Source organism: Aegilops tauschii, chromosome 7 (genome assembly GCF_002575655.3).
Source record: "Aegilops tauschii subsp. strangulata cultivar AL8/78 chromosome 7, Aet v6.0, whole genome shotgun sequence".
Lineage (NCBI taxonomy): Eukaryota > Viridiplantae > Streptophyta > Magnoliopsida > Poales > Poaceae > Aegilops > Aegilops tauschii.
The window spans coordinates 270,052,937-270,070,103 of record NC_053041.3 but is presented as its reverse complement, the minus strand read 5'-3'; positions in this window follow the sequence as shown (position 1 = coordinate 270,070,103).

Below are 17,167 nucleotides of genomic sequence, written 5' to 3'. Positions count from 1 at the left end.
AGTGGCCCACTAGGCACCAGGGCGCGCCCTGGTACCTAGTGGGATCCACAAGCCTCCGTTAACTCCGCCTCTATAAACTCCCAAAAATCAGAAAACCTACCAGGGAGTGCACGAAATACTTTTTCCGCCGACGCAAGTTCCAGAACCATGCGATCCCATCTAGAGGCCTTTCCGGGCACTCTGCTAGAGGGGAAATGATCACGGAGGGATTCTGATCATCCTTACTGCCCCTCCGATCATGCATGAGTAGTTTACCACATACCTACGTGTCCATAGTTTGTAGCTAGATGGCTTATTTTCTCTTGATGTTCTTCAATACAATGTTCTCCTTGATGTTCTTGGAGTTCTATCCGATGTAATTCTTTTTTGCGGTGTGTTTATTGGGATCTGATGAATTGTGAGTTTTTGATCAGAACTATCCATGAATATTATTTGGGTTTTCTCTGAACTCTTTTATGCATGATTAATATAGCCTCGTATTTCTTCTCAATTTATTGGTTTGGTTTGGCCAACTAGATTGATTTATCTTGCCATGGAGGTACTTTGTAATGGGTTCGATGTTGCGGTGCTCAATCCTAGTGACAGAAAGGGACATGACACATATGTATTGTTGCTATTAAGGGTAACAAGATGGGGTTTATTCATACGTGAGTTTATCTTGTCTACATCATGTCATCTTGCTTAAAGCATTACTGCGTTTTTCCATGAACTTAATACACTAGATGCATGTTGGATAGCGGTTGATGTGTGGAGTAATAGTAGTAGATGCAGAATCGTTTCGGCCTACTAATCTTGGACGTGATGCTTATGTATGATCATTGCCTTAAATATCATCATAATTATTTGCTTTTCTATCAATTTCCCAACAGTAATTTGTTTAACCACCGTATGCTATTTTCTCAAGAGAAGCTGTTTTCTACTATGCAACTTCTTGTAGACTCGTGTTGGGCCCCCAAGCGCAGAGTTTTGTAGGACAGTAGCAATTTTCCCTAAAGTTGATGACCTAAAGATTTATGAATCCGTGGGAGGTGTAGGATAAAGATGGGTCTCTCTCAAACAACCCTGCAACCAAATAACAAAGAGTCTCTTATGTCCCCAACACACCCAATACAATGGTAAATTGTATAGGTGCACTAGTTCGGCGAAGAGATGGTGATACAAGTGTAGTGATGATAGTAGATACTGATTTCTGTAGTAGGAACAATAAAAACAGCAAGGTAAGTAACAAAAGTGAGCACAAACGATATAGCAATGCTTGAAAACAAGGCCTAGGGTTCATACTTTCGCTAGTGCAATCTCTCAACAATGCTAACATAGTTAGATCATATGGCAATCCCTCAACGTGTAATAAAGAATCACTCCAAAGTTCTTATCTGGCGGAGAACATAAGACGAAATTGTTTGTTGGGTACGAAACCACCTCAAAGTTATCCTTTCCGATCGATCTATCGACCTATTACTATATGTGTCACAAACAGCCCAAGAGTTCATACTAAAATAACAGCATATGATACAGATCAACTAACTCTAATGTCAATTTCAAAAAAAACTAACTCTAATGTCACCTAGATACTCCAATGTCACCACAAGTATCCATGAGTTGATTATACGATATGCATCAAACAACTTCAGATTCATAATACTCAATCCAACACAAAGAACTTCAAAGAGTGCCCCAAGATTTCTACGGGAGAAACAAAGATGAAAACATTCATCAACTCCTATGCATAGATTACCCCAATGTCACCTCGGGGATCCGCGAGTTGAGTGCCAAAACATACATCAAGTGTTCTCAAATCCATAAAAGTATTCAATCCGATAATAATGAAATCTCAAAGGTAAAACTCAATTCATCGCAAAAAGATAGAGAGGGGAAAGCCCCATATGATCCAACTATATTAAGGAAGCTCTCGATACATCAAGATCGTGCGAAACCAAGAACACGAGAGAGAGAGAGATAGATAGAGAGAGAGAGCAATCAAACACATAGCTACTAGTACAAACCCTCGGCCCCGAGGGTGGACTACTCCCTACTCATCATGGTGGCTGCCGGGATGTTGAAGATGGCCTCCGATGATGATTTCCCCTCCGGCAGTGTGCTGGAACAGGGTCTAGATTGGTTTTTCGTGGCTACATAGGCTTGCGGCGACGGAACTTCTGATCTAGGGTTATTTCTGGGGGTTATGTATTTATAGGATTTTTTGGCGTCGGTCTCACGCTGAGATGGGCCACGAGGGCCCACTACTGATTGCGGCTTGAAGCTACGTCGGTATTTCCCTAAAGAGGAAGGGATGATGTAGCACAGCAGCGGTAGGTATTTTCCTCAGTGATGAAACCAAGGTTATCGAACCAGTAGGAGAACCAAGCAACACAATGTAAGTAGCTCCTGCACACAAATAACAAATACTCGCAACCCACGTGTAAAAGGGGTTGTCAATCCCTTTTGGGTAACGGCGCCAGAAATTGGCAAACGGACATGAGAGTGTAGTAAATATTGATAGATCGAATGCCAAATAAAAATAAAGTGCAGCAAGGTATTTTTGTAATTTTGGTTTAATAGACCTGAAAATAAAAGCAAAGGAAAATAGATCGCAAAGACAAATAATATGAGAAAGAGACCCGGGGGCCATAGGTTTCACTAGTGGCTTCTCTCGAGAAAAATAGCAAACGGTGGGTAAACAAGTTATTGTTGGGCAATTGATAGAACTTCAGATAATCATGACGATTATCCAGTCAATGATCATTATATAGGCATCACATCCAAGATTAGTAGACCGACTCCTGCCTGCATCTACTACTATTACTCCACACATCGACCGCTATCCAGCATGCATCTAGTGTATTAAGTTCATGGGCAAACGGAGTAATGCAATAAGAACGGTGACATGATGTAGACAAGATCTATCTATGTAGAGATAGACCCCATCGTTTTATCCTTAGTAGCAACGATACATACATGTCGGTTCCCCTTCTGTCATTGGGATCAAGCACCGTAAGATCGAACCCACTACAAAGCACCTCTCCCCATTGCAAGATAAATAGAAAAAGTTGGCCAAACAAAACGCAAATATCGGAGAAGAAATACAAGGCTATAAGCAATCATGCATATAAGTGATCAAAGAAACTCAAATAGCTTTCATGGATATAAAATGATAGATCTGGTCATAAACTTAAAGTTCATCTGATCCCAACAAACACACCGCAAAAAGAGTTACATCATATGGATCTCCAAGAGACCATTGTATTGAGAATCAAACGAGAGAGAGGAAGCCATCTAGCTACTAACTACGAACCCGAAGGTCTACAAAGAACTACTCACGCATCATCGGAGAGGCACCAATGGAAGTGGTGAACCCCTCCGTGATGGTGGCTAGATTGGATCTGGTGGTTCTGGACTCTGCGGCAGCTGGAATTGATGTTCGTCGGCTCCCCTAGGGTTTCTGGAATATTGAGGTATTTATAGAGCAAAGAGGCGGTCCGGGGGCACCCGAGGTGGGCACAACCCACCAGGGCGCGCCTGGGCCTCCTGGCGCGCCCTGGTGGGTTGTCCTCCCCTCGGAGCACCCCCTGGCGCTGCCTTGGCCCATTGGGTGTCTTCTAGTCCATAAAAAATCTCTGTAAAGTTTCGTTGCATTTGGACTCCGTTTGGTATTGATTTCCTGCGATGTAAAAAACATGCAGAAAACAGCAACTGGCACTTGGCACTATGTCAATAGGTTAGTACCAAAAAATGATATAAAATGACTATAAAATGATTATAAAACATCCAAGATTGATAATATAACAGCACGGAACAATCAAAAATTATAGATATGTTGGAGACGTACCAGCATCCCCAAGCTTAACTCCTTCTCGTCCTCGAGTAGGTAAGTGATAAAAACAGAATTTTTGATGCGGAATGATGCCTAACATGTCATCTCATATTCTTTTATTTACAACATGGACATTTGGACTTTTATGTGGTTCAAAGCAATAGTCTAGTTTCAACATGATAACTTAAATACTCAAGCATATCAACAAGCAACCATGTCTTTCAAAATATCAACGCTAAAATAAGTTATCCCTAGAACATCATGCTCAATCATTGATCCATTCATGAGCACACTCGCATATTAACTACACCCAATACTCCCTCTTAGTTGGTGCTTTTGTATGAGAAGATGGAGACTCAAATTAAAAATAAAAATTGCATAAAGTAAAAGAAAGGCCCTTCGCGGAGGGAACTAGGGATTTGTAGAGGTGCCAGAGCTCAAAGCGAACAAGTTAGAGATAAAAACATTTTGGGAGGTGTGCCTTTCCCACCAACGAAAATGACTTAGAGTTCCCGACACTTTCCATGCTAGATATATCATACCGGTTCCCAAACAGAAATTAAAGTTTATTCCTTTTTCCACCATACTTTCACTTTCCATGGCTAACCGTATCCACGGGTGCCTTCCATACCAACACTTTCCAAGGAAATTCATTTTTCATTTCTGGACTAGGCATCCCGAATACCTTTGCCTTACTCTCATGCAATGACAAGTGAACTAACACTCATCGTGAGAATAACACATCTAGCATGGAAAATATTAGCCACCCCTCAACGCTCCGCGAGGAGTACGAACACACAAAAGATAAGTTTATTTTGAAAATTAGAGATGGCACATACAAATTAGCTTAGAACGGCAAAAGAATACCGCATATAGGTAGATATAGTGGACTCATGTGGCAAAACTGGTTTAAAGGTTTTTGGATGCACAAGTAGTGATCATACTTAGTGCAAAATGAAGGCTAGCAAAAGATTGATAAGCGACCAACCAAGAAACGAATCATCTCATAAGCGAGCATTATGCATAATTAACACCGAATAATGCACCACAAGTAGGATATAATTTCATTGCATAATTATTGACTTTCGTGATTGCATAGGGAATCACAAACCTTAGAGCATCTCCACTAGGACCCCCAAGACGCCCCCAAGCCACTTTTTAGGCGCCGGCGGTTGAAAAAAGCTCCCAGTCACACCCCCACAATGTTGTTTTTCGCCGGTTTTGGGAAAAACTAGCCCCGGCGGTCCCAGGGCAAACCCAACCCATCGGGGGTCACCTGGCACGCCCGGTGCTATTATGTGCATGCAGATACCCCACCAGTCAGCCTCTCTCTCCTCTTTTTTCTGCTAGGCCCACCACTTGCATGCAAAAAAGAATCAATCTCCTCTCTCTCTCTCTCTCTTTCAGCACGAAGCCGCGCCGCGCCGCGCTCGCCTCCACGCCTCCTCGCTGCCGTCTTGTTACTGGCCGCCGCGCCGCACCGTGCTCACCTCTATGCCTCCTCGCCGGCGTCTCGATGCTGGCCGCTGCGCCGTGCCGCGCTCGCCTCCATGCCTCCTCGCCGCCGTCTCGTCGTTGGCCACCGCGCCGCGCCGCGCTCGCCTCCATGCCTCCTCACCGCCGTCTCGTTGTTGGCCGCCGCGCGCCCTCACCATGCCAAGATCTGGCCACGGCGGCATTGGCCCCCTGTGGCGCGGCGCGGTCTTTGGCGGAACCCTGGACGGCTGCTTCGGCGGGGCCCTCCATGCAAAGCAGGGCTAGTAGGGGCGCGGAGCCGATATCGTGTGCGCGGGACCCTGGGCTTCCAGTCTACATGACGCCGGTGAACCGCAACGGCGGGCCTTCGTGGAACGAGGACCTGGTGGCCTCCAAGTGGCTCGACCTTCTCCCGTCCGACGAGGTCATGAGGAAAGTGGGCGAGAGAGCAGCCGTGCATGTGCATGGCAGCCGGCTGCACGTGCGCGTGTGCCTGGATGGGTGCTAACACGTTGCCGACGAGCAGTACGCGAGCAGTGACTTCCGGCTATCATCAGGTGCATCATCGCTTCGTGTCGCCGCCGTCGGCGTGTGGAAGTACCGGTCCAGGCCACCGCCCCGGCACCGCACCCGTGCGTGCGCGTGTCCATGACGGAGGAGCTAGACGAGGAGTTTGAGATGATACCGAGTGGGAGGTCGGCGGAGGTGGTGCACGTGCGGTATGATCGCGCTAGGATGGTCGGAGCACGGCTGCAGGCCACGGAGACGTGGAGAAGCGCGCGGACGCCGGCTGGCAAGACGGCGGAGGTCGTGGCCGGCTCAGTGAGGCGCGCGAAGTGGAGGCTCAAGGCCGGGCGGCTCGGGGTCGGGCACGACGGAGCTATGAAGTGGTTCGCGGCGGAGGCGAGACCGCAGCGGCGGGGGACGGCTGAGGTGCGACGGTGGCTCACAGTCGGGCCAGGCGGGCGGAGCGGCTGCTCTTGGCGGGACGGGCACCGCGTGGGCGTGGCCGGAGTGACGCGGACGTGGCCTGGGCGGCGCGCGCGGTCTGGACAGGTGTGCGCGTGGGGGGACGACGACTGGAGAAAATCACACTCCCAAAGCAAAACTTTCGCCGGGGCAACCCTAGGAGGCAGGAAAAACGCCTCCTAGGGGGCACAACGGCTGGAGATGCTCTTAACACCAATATTCTTACTAAAACATAATTACTCATCAACATGACTCACATATCACATCATCATATCTCAAAACTATTACTAAGAATCAAGTTTATTTTGTCCAATGATCTTCATGAAAGTGTTTTGAAAGTGCAACTATCCATGGGTGGTTTTGGTAATTCCTAACAATATATAGCTCATTCAACTAATTCTCTTTCAAGATGATCATTTCAGAAAGTTCAATGATTCGCATGGCATGGACTAGGAATGTGGACCCCTCAAAATGCTAAGGACACACATTGGCTCAAGCTCAAGACTCCACCTTTTCATTTTAGTGATCCAAGATCACATTAAGTACATAGGAAAAGCCAATACTATTAAAAGGGGATGAGGTGTTGCTTAATGGCTTTCTTGCTCAAAATGCTTAGTGATATGCTCCAAAGCCCTCAACCACTTTCTCATATCCACATATGTCCCAAACCAAAAGTCAAACTCGGCCCCACCGATTTGATCTATCTCGCGCCACCGAGTTCATTTGACATAGCCAATGCCAAAAGCCCTAGTTAGTTCGGTCTCACCGATAGGGATCTCGGTCTCACCGAGAAGGGATTGCAAACTCTCTGTTTCCCTTCGTATCGTTTCGGTCTAACCGGGATGAGCGATCGGTCCCACCGAGTTCACAATGCAAACTCTCTGTTTCCCTTTCGTAACGTTTCGGTCTCATCGAAATGAGCGATTCGGTCCCACCGAGTTTGCCTGACCAACTCTCTGTTTGCCTATTATAGAAATCGGTCTTACCGAGTTTATGTGATCGGTCTCACCGAGATTACGTTATGCCCTAACCCTAATGAAATCAGTCCCACCGAGTTGACATGTCGGTCCCACCGAAAAGCCTAACGTTCACATTTTGAACTACATCGGTCTGACCGAGTTTCATGATTCGGTCCCACCGAGTTTGGTAAATTGTGTGTAACGGTTAGATTTTGTGTGGATGCTATATATACCCCTCCACCCTCTCTTCATTCGGGGGGAGAGCCATCAAAACGTGCCTACACTTCCAGCATACATTTTCTGAGAGAGAACCACCTACTCATGTGTTGAGACCAAGAGTCCATTCCAACCACAAGAATATTGATCTCTAGCCTTCCCCAAGTTGCTTTCCACTCAAATCATCTTTCCACCAAATCCAAATCTGTGTGAGAGAGTTGAGTGTTGGGGAGACAATCATTCGAAGCACAAGAGCAAGGAGTTCATCATCACAACACCATCTATTACCTTTTGGTGAGTGGTGTCTCCTAGATTGGTTAGGTGTCACTTGGGAGCCTCCGACAAGATTGTGGAGTTGAACCAAGGAGTTGGTAAGGGTAAGGAGATCGCCTACTTCGTGAAGATCTACCCTAGTGAGGCAAGTACTTCGTGGGCGATGGCCATGGTGGGATAAACAAGGTTGCTTCTTCGTGGACCCTTCGTGGGTGGAGCCCTCCGTGGACTCACGTAGCCGTTACCCTTCGTGGGTTGAAGTCTCCATCAACGTGGATGTATGATAGCACCACCTATAAGAACCATGGAAAAAACTCCGCGTCTACATTGCGTTTGCTCCCTCCAAACTCCTCCCTTTACCTTCATGTGCAATGTTTTTACATTCCGCTGCTATACTCTTAGACTTGCATGTGTAGGTTGATTGCTTGACTTGTGCTAAGTTGCTAAAATCTGCCAAGACTTAAAATTGGGAAAATGATAGATTTTTATTTGGTCAAGTAGTCTAATCACCCCCCCCGCTAGACATACTTTCGATCCTACAAGTGGTATCAGAGCTTTGGTCTCCATTTGCCTTGATTTCCATAGCTTTGGTGATCATAGCCTTGGTTTCACAACCTAGGAGAGTATGGCGTCTAGCGAGGGAAATTACCACCGTAGAGGTCCTTACTTTAATGGTACTAACTTTGCTAGTTGGAAGCATAAGATGAAAATGCATATTCTTGGACATAACCCCGCCGTTTGGGCTATTGTGTGTGTTGGCTTGCAAGGTGAATTCTTTGATGAGAGAGAACCAAACCGTGAAGCTACCACAGAAGAGTTGAAGATGCTGCAATACAATCTCAAGCTTGCGATATCCTCTTCAACGGATTGTGCCCCGAAGAATTCAACAAAATCAGCCGTCTTTTGAATGCAAAGGAAAATTGGGATACTTTGATTGATATGCATGACGGTACCGACTCCATCAAGGAATCCAAATTGGATGTGCTTCAAAGTAACCTTGACAAGTTCAAAATGAAGGATGGTGAAGGTGTCGCTGAAATGTACTCTAGTCTTGCTCTCATCATATATGAGATTGCCGGCTTAGGAAGTGAAGAGATGACCGATAGTTTCATCACCAAGAATATCCTAAGAGCCTTGGATGGAAAATATGATACCGTGTGCACATTGATCCAAATGATGCCCAATTACAAAGATCTCAAGCCAACGGAAGTCATTGGAAGAATTGTTGCTCATGAGATGTCACTCAAGGATACGGACGAGCTTCACAACAAGACAAGTGGTTCTTACAAAGCCTCATGTGATGCTCCTGCATCATCAAGTGAGAAACAAACCTTCAATGAGGAATTGAGCCTAATGGTGAAGAACTGCAACAAGTTCTACAAGAGTAGAAGCAAGGAAAGAAGTTACAAGTCAAGGTCCTACAATGACAAAAGATCTTCGAGTCGTGAGCGTAATTGCTACAATTGTGGAAGACCAGGACACTACTCCAATGAGTGTACAGCTCCCTACAAAAGAAGATAAGATTCACCCAAAAGGAGAAGTAGAAGAGAAGAATCACCTCCAAGAGAGAGAAGGAGTAGAGATGATCGTTATGAACGAAGAACCTCTCGAAGAAGTAAGGATTCAGAAAGGAAGGACAAGTCATCAAGGAGCTACACAAAATGAAGACATCAAGCTCACGTTGGTGAATGGGTATACGGCTCCGAGTCCGACCACCACTCCGAAAGAAGTTATCACTTCGACTCCGAATATACTCAAGATGAAGGTGTTGCCGGTCTAGCACTTGTGTCAACCAACTCCTACGACATATTTGACTCAACAAATGAAGGAATTGGAAGTTGCTTCATGGCTAAAGGCCCAAAGGTATCACACCCCGAGTATGTTGATTTGAATAGTGATGAAGATGATTTGCTAGGTGCTGATGATTTACTTGTTGAAAACTCTAGTGATGAAAACTATGATGAACTTGCTATTAAACATGCTAATCAAGATAAAACGAATGATGATGATAAGAAGGAGATTGAGCGTCTAACTAAAGAACTAAAAACTCTTAAGTTAGCTCGTGAAATTACCTTGGAAGATCATCGAGAACTTTTAAAGACTCATGAGAAGCTACGCTTTGAAAAGCTCAACTTGAGCAAGAGCATGGGTTCTTAAAAGCAATCAATATGTTGTCATCAATTACCAAAAAGGGGGAGATTGAAAGTGCAACTATCCCTGGGTGGTTTTGGTAATTCCTAACAACATATAGCTCATTGAACTAATGTTCTTTCAAGATGATCATTTCAGAAAGTTCAATGATTGGCATGGCATGGACTAGGAATGTGGACCCCTCAAAATGCTAAGGACACACATTGGCTCAAGCTCAAGACTCTACTTTTTCATTTCCAAGATCACATTCAGTCCATAGGAAAAGCCAATACTATTAAAAGGGGATGAGGTGTTGCTTAATGGCTTGCTTGCTCAAAATTCTTAGTGATATGCTCCAAAAGCCCTCAACCACTTTCTCATATCCACATATGTCCCAAACCAAAAATCAAACTCGGCCCCACCGATTTGATCTATCCGGCGCCAACGAGTTCATTTGACATAGCCACTGCCAAAAATCCTAGTCAGTTCGGTCTCACCGAGATGGGATTGCAAACTTACTGTTTCCCTTTGTAACGTTTTGGTCTAACCAAGATGAGCGATCGGTCCCACCGAGTTTGCAATGCAAACTCTCTGTTTCCCTTTCGTAACATTTCGGTCTCACCGAAATGAGCGATTCGGTCCCACCGAGTTTGCCTGACCAACTCTCTGTTTGCCTATTACAGAAATCGGTCTTACCGAGTTTATGTGATCGGTCTCACCGAGATTACATTATGCCTTAACCCTAATGAAATCGGTCCCATCGAGTTGACAAGTCGGTCCCACCGAAAAGCCTAACATTCACATTTTGAACTAAATCGGTCTGACATAGTTTCATGATTCGGTCCCACCGAGTTTGGTAAATTGTGTGTAACGGTTAGATTTTTTGTGGAGGCTATATATATCCCTCCACCCTCTCGTCATTCGGGGAGAGAGCCATCAGAACGTGCCTACACTTCCAGCATACATTTTCTGGGAGAGCACCACCTACTCATTTGTTGAGACCAAGATATTCCATTCCAACCACAAGAATCTTGACCTCTAGCCTTCCCCAAGTTGCTTTCCACTCAAATCATCTTTCCACCAAATCCAAATCTGTGAGAGAGAGTTGAGTGTTGGGGAGACTATCATTTGAAGCACAAGAGCAAGGAGTTCATCATCAACACACCATCTATAACCTTTTGGAGAGTGGTGTCTCCTAGATTGGTTAGGTGTCACTTGGGAGCCTCCGACAAGATTGTGGAGTTGAACCAAGGAGTTTGTAAGGGCAAGGAGATCGCCTACTTCGTGAAGATCTACCCTAGTGAGGCAAGTCCTTCGTGGGCGATGGTGGGATTGATAAGGTTGCTTCTTCATGGACCCTTCGTGGGTGGAGCCCTCCATGGACTCACGCAGCCGTTACCCTTTGTGGGTTGAAGTCTCCATCAACGTGGATGTACGATAGCACCACCTATCAGAACCATGGAAAAAACTCCGCGTCTATATTGCGTTTGCTCCCTCCAAACTCCTCCCTTTACCTTCATGTGCAATGTTTTTACATTCCGCTACTATACTCTTAGACTTGCATGTGTAGGTTGATTGCTTGACTTGCGCTAAGTTGCTATAATCTGCCAAGACTTAAAATTGGGAAAAGGATAGATTTTTATTTGGTCAAGTAGTCTAATCACCCCCCTCTAGACATACTTTCGATCCTACATTTTTATTATATCCTTCTTGGATATCTATCACTTTGGAACTAATTTTCATATGTTGCTTTTGATAAGCTCAAACAAATATAAGTGAAGATCAAGAGCATAATTTTTCTTTCTCTCAAAATAATTTAAGTGAAGCAAGAGAGAATTCTTGAAATTTTTACTAACTCTCAAATAAATCTAAGTGAAGCAAGAGAGCATTTCTTCAAGCATACTAAAGCACACCATGCTCAAAAAGATATAAGTGAAGCACTAGAGCAAGTCCATAGGTCATAAAAATTTAAGTGAAGCATCACTGGTACAACGACGTCCTAAACAAACGGTTTAAAACCCCTTTCCGCGATGGCAGTTGGTACCGTCGCCAAGTGAGTGTGGGCGATAGGGGGTTCCTTCCCACACGACCCAGAAATAGTCGGGGATAGGCCCTCATGGGACCCAGGCTGGGGCTGTGTGCGATCAGGCGAGGCATGGAAACCCAATCATTTCCGTAGGTATGTACATCCCACATGGTGAATCCCAGAAATCATTTCCGTAGGTATGTACATCCCACACGGTGAATCCCAGAAATCATTTCCGTAGGTATGTACATCCCACACGGTGAATCCTAGAAATCATTTCCGTAGGTACGTACATCCCACACGGTGAATCCCAGAAACCATTTCCGTAGGTATGTACATCCCACACGGTGAATCCCAGAAAATCATTTCCGTAGGTATGTACATCCCACACAGTTCTTTATGTGGAAACGTTTGTGCAAGGTGGCCTAACGCAAACAGTTCGCTGCCGGAAGCCGTGTGTGATTGTTAGTTGATTGAACATGCCTACTTTCTAGAAACCGTGCGGGTTGTTTGTGTTCATCGCCCACGGTGCTGTCTAAGTAACCGTCTGCGATAGAAAACCCCAATAAGAAGGGTAATTAGCCTATTATTGATAATCCATGTACTAATCAAACTGATATTTCTTATAAAACACGCCAGATATTTCATATCCGTATAAAAGCAACCAGGATTTCATAATCGAATTACATCAGATAGCTTCGGCACCCAGTTACGCCAATACACAACAGCACCAAGTTTCACATGGAGCATAAAAAACCTTTGGAAAGTAGCATCATACACGGTAAATAGATAGATGAATCTCATCTGGGAAACTGCAGAAGCGGAAGGCAAATATTGAGCCTTCAGTGATGTTGAATGTCCTTGCAACTTTAGGCCAGTGCCCATGGATAATTGCCCACCCAACCTTCATCCTCTTCAGCAAGACTTCATTATTGTACCGTGGGTGTTGAATGAATACCTTCCTCGCCTCTTGACCATGCAGGTGGTTTGAGAGGTAATCATCGGTGAACTGCTTTGAAAAGTACTGAAAACAAAGCTATGCATAAATCGCTGTTGTAAATTTTGAAATGGCGCAAGGGGTAAAAACAAGGTAAAACAGTTGGTACCATCCTATAGTTGACCTATGTCTTCTTCATTGTGCAAACAAAGATCTTGTTGTTATTCGTCGCAAGTTTCTTCATCCTAACAATCTTTCTGAGTTTCTTGACTTGATTGATATTCATGGACATCTCATTTCCCCTTATGCAAAATGGGTCGAACAGTGGGTCTAAGCCTCTGACAGCAGGACCTACATGTGCAAGACCAAATTGTAAGAAACCTAAATATTAGAATGACTCCTGCAACTGCACAATAATGTGCTATTAGCCAAAGGACCCTGCTTGAACAAACCTCGATGGTAAACTGCAGTGTCTCCCATTGTTTCCCTGCAACACACATAAGGAAGATCTTGATCAGGTTAACTGAGAGTTGCCATACTATCAGTAGAATATGTATTGAGTACAGCCAAATTCGATTGGTGTCACATGCATAACAATACAAAATTGTACCCACAGCAAATGAAAATCAAATTGCAGAACTGAACCAAACAGTTAAATGGACAGCAGACCAAATGAACCAAAATAGTTAACTGAGCACGACATTGCAGAATAGAAACATGTACTAGAAGATAAGACAGTTAACAAAACAAAGAAAGCATGAGAACAGTACTATGAAATGTAGCAATTGTTGGACCAAAGTGTTAATTGAACATCAGATTGCATATTAACATTACAGATGACAAATCACTAAAAGGTACTGGCTGTGGCCTCGAGAAAACATCACGAACTGCATTTTAAAGTAGACAACCTTGCGGCGGTGTCGACGGTGGCCTCGAAGACGAGGTGCTCCTCCAATATCTGGCGGTCGACACCCATGTCAGCTATAGCAACCTCGTTCGCGCGTGCGGCCGCATGCTACTCAGCTCCATGTTATACTGCATGTAAAATGGCTGTGGGCGGCGCTTAATTGGAGGAGGGGGGCAGTGATTTCAGTGGAAAGTGTCACTCCGTCAGTCGGGGCATGTGGGATGGGAAAGGAGGAGGATGGTGTGGGTGGGGTGTGGATTACTCGACTATATCGATGAGTCCGCGCAGCAAGAAGAAGGGTCGGCGGCGAGGAGGCCGCGCAGCAAGAAGAAGGGTCGCCGGTGAGGAGGCGGCACTGCAAGAAGAAGGATCGCCGGCGAGGAAGCGGCGCTACAAGAAGAAGGGTAGCCGGCGAGGAGGCGGCGCTGCAAGAAGAAGGGTCGCCGGCGAGGAGGCTGAGCTGCCAGTAAGCAGCAGTCAAGGTTTGAACTTGGAAAGCAAGGAGGAACAGTGGAAATGTGGCTTTTGGTAGGAGGGAGGGGGCGGGGAGATAGATATTTCCGCGGTGGCTAAATTTTTTCGCTCGGTGCCGCGAGAAACTGGCGCGCAAGTGTGGTTCAAGCGGGGGCGGTGGACTGTAGACGATGAAGCTTCCTGCGTAAGCCAGACAAGACGGTGCATCAAGATATTTTATATCGCATCCCACACGATTCTTTCTAGTAAACTGTTTGTGGTATACCTGATTTTTTCATTATGTTTTGAAAGACAAAATGGTGTTACGGAGGGAAAGGATGGTGTTTGAATTGCTAGAACATTTACGTACAGTGAACATGCAACTAGTACATGAGTGTCGTGTTTAAATTCGGAATTATTCCGGGTTCGTTTGGTATTTTTATGCATTAATTGAGTTTCTGGGCATTTAATGTGCATAATTCAAATTTGAACTACAAGCACATGCTCCAATGCACCAAAGTTTGCTGAAAAATCACATGTGTGTCTTTGGGTGAATTTATAGGTCCCATGCAAGAAATGGGAACAAAATTCAAACATCTGGGTGTCGTGGCTCGGCCGGAATGATTGAGAAACTTGGTTTTTTAATCTCTGTAAATCCAAAACACGGCTAAAAATCATGAAACTTGCCATGGTGTCATGACATGGCACCAACATGCTGCAGTAATTTTTTTGGCCGAATTGGGACAAGCTTTGGTGTAAGCTTCTTGCAAACCGGAGCTTCCCTCAAGAAGGCTCCTGGTTCCGGGAGGGAACGTGTCACCTCCGTGTGCAAAATGACATACGTACACTGCCTTCTCCCGCCTTAATTTTTTTACACAGGCAGATTAGACAAATAGAAGTATCGTGCTAAATTCTGGAATTATTCCGTGTTTGTTTGGCCTTTTTATACATTAATTGAGTTTCTGGGCATTTAGTGTGCATAATTCAAATTTGAACTACAAGCACGTGCTCCATTGCACCAAAGTTGTTTGAAAAATCACATGTGTTTCCTTGGGTGAATTTCTAGGTCCCATGCAAGAGATGGGAGTGAAATTCAAACATCTGGGCGTCGTGGCTCGGCCGGAAAGATTGAGAAACTTGGTTTTTTAATTCCTGTAATTCCAAAACACGGCTGAAAATCATGAAACTTGGCATGGTCTCATGACATGTCACCAACATGCTGCGGTAATTTTTTTGGCCGAATTGGGACAAGATTTGGTGTAGGCTTCTTGCAAACCGGAGCTTCCCACAACAAGTCTCCTGGTTCCGAGAGGGAACGTGTCACCTCCGTGTGCGAAACGACATACGTACACTGCCTTCTCCCGCCTTAATTTTTTTACGCACGCAGATTAGACCAAATAGAAGTATCATGCTAAATTTTGGAATTATTCCGTGTTCGTTTGTCCTTTTTTATACATTAATTGAGTTTCTGGGCATTTAATGTGCATAATTCAAATTTGTACTACAAGCACGTGCTCCAGTGCACCAAAGTTGTTTGAAAATCACATGTGTGTCCTTGGGTGAATTTCTAGGTCCCACGCAAGAGATGGGAGTGAAATTCAAACATCTGGGCGTCGTGGCTCGGCCGGAAAGATTGAGAAACTTGGTTTTTTAATTCCTGTAATTCCAAAACACGGCTGAAAATCATGAAACTTGGCATGGTCTCATGACATGGCACCCACATGCTACGGTAATTTTTTTGGCCGAATTGGGACAAGCTTTGGTGTAGACTTCTTGCAAACCGGAGCTTCCCTCAAGTAGGCTCCTGGTTCCGAGAGGGAACGTGTCACCTCCGTGTGCGAAATGACATACGTACACTGCCTTCTCCCGCCTTAATTTTTTACACAGGCAGATTAGATCAAATAGCAGTATCGTGCTAAATTTTGGAATTATTCCGTGTTCGTTTGGCCTTTTTATACATTAATTGAGTTTCTGCGCATTTAATGTGTATAATTCAAATTTGAACTACAAGCACGTGCTCAAGTGCACCAAAGTTGTTTGAAAAATCACATGTGTGTCCTTGGGTGAATTTCTAGGTCCCATGCAAGAGATGGGAGTGAAATTCAAACATCTGGGCATCGTGGCTCGGCCGGAAAGATTGAGAAACTTGGTTTTTTAATTCCTGTAATTCCAAAACACGCGTGAAAATCATGAAACTTGGCATGGTCTCATGACATGGCACCAACATGCTACGCTAAATTTTTTGGCCGAATTGGGACAAGCTTTCGTGTAGGCTTCTTGCAAACCGGAGCTTCCCTCAAGAAGGCTCGTGGTTCCGAGGGGGAACGCGTCGCCTCCGTGTGCGAAACAACAAACGTACACTGGCTTCTCCCGCCTTAATTTTTTTACATAGCCAGATTAGACCAAATAGAAGCACCGTGCTAAATTTTGGAATTATTCCGGGCTCGTTTCTCCCTTTTTATACATTAATTGAGTTTCTGGGCATTTAATGTGCATAATTCAAATTTGAACTACAAGCACAGGCTCCAGTGGACCAAAGTTGTTTGAAAAATCACGTGTGTCCTTGGGTGAATTTCTAGGTCCCATGCAAGAGATTGGAGTGAAATTCAAACATCTGTGCGTCATGGCTTGGCCGGAAAGATTGAGAAACTTGGATTTTTAATTCCTGTAATTCCAAAACACGCCTGAAAATCTTGAAACTTGGCATGGTGTCATGACATGGCATGAACATGTTGCGGTAAATTTTTTGGCCGAATTCGGGCAAGCTTTGGTCTAAGCTTCTTGCAAACCGGAGCTTCCCTCTAGAAGGCTCGTGGTTCCGAGAGGGAACGTGTCACCTCCGTGTGCGAAACGACATACGTACACTGCCTTCTCCCGCCTTACTTTTTTACACAGCCAGATTGACCAAATAGAAGTATCGTGCTAAATTTTGGAATTATTCCGGGCTCGTTTCTCCTTTTTATACATTAATTGAGTTTCTGGGCATTTAATGTGCATAATTCAAATTTGA